The sequence below is a fragment of the Triticum aestivum genome, chromosome 5B, assembly GCF_018294505.1.
Source record: "Triticum aestivum cultivar Chinese Spring chromosome 5B, IWGSC CS RefSeq v2.1, whole genome shotgun sequence".
NCBI lineage: Eukaryota > Viridiplantae > Streptophyta > Magnoliopsida > Poales > Poaceae > Triticum > Triticum aestivum.
Genome location: NC_057807.1, coordinates 474,066,443 through 474,072,442, shown reverse-complemented (window position 1 = coordinate 474,072,442; position 6,000 = coordinate 474,066,443).

The window sequence follows — 6,000 nt, the reverse complement described above, 5'->3', positions numbered from 1 at the left end:
AGTGAAATGATTTTCTGTTGAAAAAATATTCCAAAAAGTCATGCAATATTTTTGCTTAGGAAGGTAGGCCAAGGTTCAAAGAATATTTAGGAATTATCTTAGGATTTTTGGAGCAATAAAAATGAGGGTTTCTTTGGAGCACTAGTTTCTGAAATGAGTTTCAGAAAAGAATTTGAATATTGTTCTTTTATGAAAAATATTCCTTGGGCCATTTTGGGATTTTCCAAAGAAAGAAGGTTGAATGAGAGGTAGATGGGTCACTTGGGTGAAAGTGAAGGGCATGCCCAAGTGCTAAGTCCATTTGAATTGATTCCAAAAAGTCAAATCCAAAGCAAAGGGGAAATAAAGTCCGAAAGAAGAGAGAAGGCAAAATCCAGGCTGTCACAGGTAATCAACAACATCAGTCAGGATGCCAGAGTAATCCGAAGCAGCTCAACGGTGGTCAGTATCATGTTTTCACCACAAGTCTCTGCAAGCGTGATCAGAAGGTTCATAAAATGTGCGGTCAGTGCGATTGAGCCGGCGGTACCTCAGTATCTGCGGTGGTCAGAACATCCAATAACATGGAGTAGAGAGGATCACCTGCCCCGGGTTGAGAATCCAGGTCAACTTGCGTTGGTGGTAGCCCCTCAAGTTGGAGGCTATAAATTCACTAAGGTGCTCATGGATGGTGGCAGTAGTATCAATATCCTTTATTATGATACTTTCCGCAGGATGAATTTAACGGATAAAGAGCTTAAGCCATCCTCTGCAGTTTTTCACGGTGTGTTCCCGTGTAAGTCAGCGTACCTAGTAGGGAAGATTGCCTTGGAAGTGTATTTTGGCGATGACTATGATTACAGAGTAGAAACATTGTGGTTTGAGGTGGTTAAAATCAAGAGCCCTTATCATGCCTTGTTTGGGCGGCCGGCTTACACCAAGTTATGGCACAACCTTGTTATGTTTACTTGCAGCTTAAATGCCAGGGCGTAAGGGTACGATTACAATCCATGGCGATCGAAGAATTTCATTGGAATGTGAGGAAGGAGATTCTGCATATGCTGAGTCGGCTTGTGCCACGAAGGAGCTCAAATTTTATAAAGATAATGTTGACCCGACTGATATGTCCTTTTTGAAGAAGACGACCATCAAACAAGACCCTTTGTTGAAATTTAAGTCGGCTGACAACACTAAGCAGGTTGACTTTGTCCCTGGTGACTCATCTCAGCAGTTCACCATCAGTGCTAACATGGATCCAAAATAGGAAGACGTGCTCGTCGAGTTTATCCGTGGAATCGGGACATCTTTGCATGGAAGCCTTCAAACATGCCAGGTGTACCGAGAGAACTCGCTGAGCACACTTTTAATATTGATCCTAAGTATAAGCCGCTGAAGCAGTTCCTTCACCGTTTTAATGAAGAGCGATGTAAGGCTATTGGAGAAGAGGTGGCCTGGCTCTTGGCGACCGGGTTCATCATTGAAGTTTCTCACCCTAAGTGGTTAGCTAACCCTGTGCTGGTGCTTAAGAAAAATGGCACCTGACGTATGTGTGTGGATTATACAGACCTTAATAAAGCTTGTCCAGCTGATCCTTTTGCTCTTCCTCGTATTGATCATATCATAGATGCCACGACAAGTTGTGAGTGTTTGTGCTTTCTAGATGCTTATTCTGGTTATCATCAGATCAAAATGGCAGTTAAAGACCAAGAGAAAACGGCTTTCATCACGCCTTTTGGAGCTTTCTGCTATGTTTCTATGCCTTTTGGGCTCAAGAGTGCACATGAGACTTATCAACGTTGTGTCTAGAACTGTTTTCATAACTAGACTGGGCGCAATGTTCATGCTTATGTGGATGATATTGTTGTCAAGTCCAGAAAGAAGAAGACTCTATTGGATGATTTGAAGGAGACCTTTGGTAATCTCCGGATCTATAGGATGATGCTTAACTCGGCCAAGTGTGTTTTTGGTGTGCCTACAGGCAAGCTCTTGGGTTTTCTAGTCTCAGAGAGGCGTATTAAAGCTAACCCAGAGAAGATTAAAGCTATCACTTCATTGTCTCGGCCGTCATGTGTCAATGATGCCCATCGGTTGGCGGGTCGTATCGCGGCTCTAAGTCGGTTCATAAGCCGTTTGGGTGAGAAGGCAATTCCTTTGTACCAGATGATGAAGAGAATAGATCACTTTGTCTGGAGTGATGCTGCTAATGAGGCATTTGAGGCGCTCATAAAGCAGTTAGCTGAGCCGCCTGTCCTTGTGGCTCCCATTGAGAAAGAACCATTGCTCCTATATGTGACAGCTAACAGTAGGGCTGTCAGTGTGGCGATTGTGGTGGAGCGCAAGGAGACAGGTAAGGAGTACCCAGTCCAGAGGCCTGCTTATTATGCCAGTGTGGTGTTAATTGAGTCTAAAAAGTGATACCCACATTGGCAGAAACTGGTATACGGGGTGTTCATGGCCAGTCGTAAGTTAAAGCATTATTTTCTTGGCCATCCTATCACTATGGTCAGTTCTGCTCCCTTGGGGGATATTATTCAGAAGAGAGAGGCTACAGGCTGAGTGGCCAAGTGGGTCATTGAGCCTTGACCCCATGGTTTGAAATGTGTGCCAAGGACATCTATTAAGTCTCAAGCTCTTGTGGATTTCATCAATGACTGGACAGAGTTACAGACACCTGAGGAGAAGCCTGATAACACGCATTGGACTATTCACTTTGATGGGTCCAGGCAATTAGAAGTCTCGGGGGCTGGAGTTATTTTGACCTCCCCGCGAGGCGACAAATTTTGCTATGTTTTAAGGTTGATGTTTCCTTGTACTAACAACGCAGCTGAATACGAGGCTTTGCTCCATGGCCTTCGAATGGCCAAAGGGATGAAATTAAGCTGGGTCAGGTGTTTTGGCAACTCAGATCTGGTTGCTTAGCAAGTTTTAGGCACTTGGGATTCCAAAGACCCACTCATGGTGGCTTATCGCCGGGCGGTTGATAATATAGCTGGTCACTTCAAAGGTTATCAGGTGGAGCACCTTGATCGAAGGAAGAATGAGGCAGCTGATGCCTTGAGCCGGCTTGGGTCTCACCATAAGCCGGTACCCCCTAATGTGTTTCTTGATGTATTGCATAATCCTTCAGTCAAGTTACCATTAGAAGAGGACCTTGCTATTCCTGACCCGGAGGTGCAGTTGGTGGCGGCTCTCCGTGCTATTCCTAATTGGACACTTCCCTACTTGGCTTATATGACCCGGGGCGAGTTACTTGAGGATGAAACTTTGGCCAGACAGATAACCCGGCTGAAAGTGCAACTATCCCTGGGTGGTTTTGGTAATTCCTAACAACATATAGCTCATTGAGCTAATGCTATTTCAAGATAAATATTTCAGGAAAGCTCAATGTTTGGCATGGCATGGATGATAAAAGTGGACCCCTCAAAATGCTAAGGACAAAAGGATTGGCTCAAGCTCAAAGCACAAGACTCTACATTTTCCATTTTAGTGATCCAAGATCACATTGAGTCCATAGGAAAAGCCAATACTATCAAGAGGGGATGAGGCGTTGCTTAATGAGTTTCTTGCTCAAAATGCTTACTGATATGCTCCAAAAACCCTCAACTACTTTCTCACATCCACATATGTCCCAAACCAAAAGTCAAACTCGGCCCCACCGAAACTATCTATCCGGCGCCACCGAGTTCAGTTGACATAGCCACTGCCATAAACCCCAGTCTTTTCGGTCTCACCGATAGGGATCTCGGTCTCACCGAGATGGGATTGTAATCTCTTGTTTCCCTTCGTAACGTTTCGGTCAAACCAAGATGAGCGATCAGTCCCACCGAGATTGCAATGCAAACTCACTGTTTCCCTTTCGTAACGTTTCGGTCCAACCGAGATGAGCGAATCGGTCCCACCGAGTTTGCCTGACCAACTCTCTATGTGTATATTACCAAAATCGGTCTCACTGAGTTTGTGTAATCGGTCTCACCGAGATTACATTATGCCCTAACCCTAACCATATCGGTCCTACCGAGTTGGCGTGTCGGTCCCACCGAAATTCCTAACAGTCACATTATTTACTAAATCGGTCCGACCGGGTTTCATGATTCAGTCCCATCGAGTTTGGTAAATTGTGTGTAACGGTTAGATTTTGTGTGGAGGCTATATATACCCCTCCACCCACTCTTCATTCGTGAGGAGAGCCATCAGAACATGCTTACACTTCCAACATACATTTTCTGAGAGAGAACCACCTACACTTGTGTTAAGGTCAAGATATTCCATTCCTACCACATAAATCTTGATCTCTAGCCTTCCCCATGTTACTTTCCACTCAAATCTTCTTTCCACCAAATCCAAATCCTATGAGAGAGAGTTGAGTGTCGGGGAGACTATCATTTGAAGCGCAAGAGCAAGCAGTTCATCATCAACATACCATTTGTTACTTCTTGGAGAGTGGTGTCTCCTAGATTGGCTAGGTGTCACTTGGGAGCCTCCGACAAGATTGTGGAGTTGAGCCAAGGAGTTTGTAAGGGCAAGGAGATCGCCTACTTTGTGAAGATCTACCCTAGCGAGGCAAGTCCTTTGTGGGCGACGGCCATGGTGGAATAGACAAGGTTGCTTCTTCGTGGACCCTTCGTGAGTGGAGCCCTTCGTGGACTCGTGCAACCATTACCCTTCATGGGTTGAAGTCTCCATCAACGTGGATGTACGATAGCACCACCTATAGAAACCACGGATAAAAAAAATCTCCGTGTCAACATTGCGTTTCCCTCCTCAAACTCCTCCCTTTACCTTCATATGCAATTGTTTACATTCCGCTGCTATACTCTTAGAATTGCATGTGTAGGTTGATTGCTTGACTTATGCTAAGTTGCTAAAATCTGCCAAGAACTAAAATTGGGAAAAGGCTAGATTTTTATTTGGTCAAGTAGTCTAATCACCCCCCCCCTCTAGACATACTTTTGATCCTACAAGTGGTATCAGAGCTCTAGTCTCTATTTGCTTTGATTTCCATAGCTTTTGGTGGTCATAGCCTTGGTTTCACAACCTAGGAGAGTACGGCGTCTAGCAAGGGAAATTACCACCATAGAGGTCCTTACTTTGATGGTACAAACGTTGCTAGTTGGAAGCATAAGATGAAAATGCATATTCTTGGACATAACCCCACCGTTTGGGCTATTGTGTGTATTGGCTTGCAAGGTGAATTCTTTGATGGGAGAGAACTGAACCGTGAAGCTACAGCGGAAGTGTTGAAGATGCTACAATACAATGCTCAAGCTTGTGATATTCTCTTCAACGGATTGTGCCCAGAAGAATTCAACAAAATCAGCTGTCTTGAGAATGCAAAGGAAATTTGGGATAATTTGATTGATATGCATGAAGGTACCAACTTCGTCAAGGAATCCAAATTGGATGTGCTTCAAAGTCAACTTGACAAGTTCAAAATGAAGGATGGTGAAGGCATCACTGAGATGTACTCTAGGCTTGCTCTCATCAGAAATGAGATTGCCGGCTTAGGAAGTGAAGAGATGACCGACAAATTCATCATCAAGAAGATCCTAAGAGCCTTGGATGGAAAATATGATACCGTGTGCACATTGATCCAAATGATGCCCAATTACAAAGATATCAAGCCAACGGAAGTCATTGGAAGAATTGTTGCTCATGAGATGTCACTCAAGGATAAGGAAGAGCTCCACAACAAGTCAAGTGGTTCATACAAAGCCTCATGTGAAGCTCCCACATCATCAAGTGAGAAATAAACCTTCAATGAAGAATTGAGACTAATGGTGAAGAACTTCAACAAGTTCTACAAGAGTAGAAGCAAGGAAAGAAGTTCCAAGTCAAGGTCATACAATGACAAAAGATCTTCTAGTCGTGAGCGTAATTGCTACAATTGTGGAAGACCCGGACACTGTTCCAATGAGTGTACGACTCCCTACAAAAGAAGAGAAGATTCTCCAAAAAGAAGGAGTAGAAGAGAAGAATCACCATCAAGAGAAAGAAGGAGTAGATATGATCATTATGAACGAA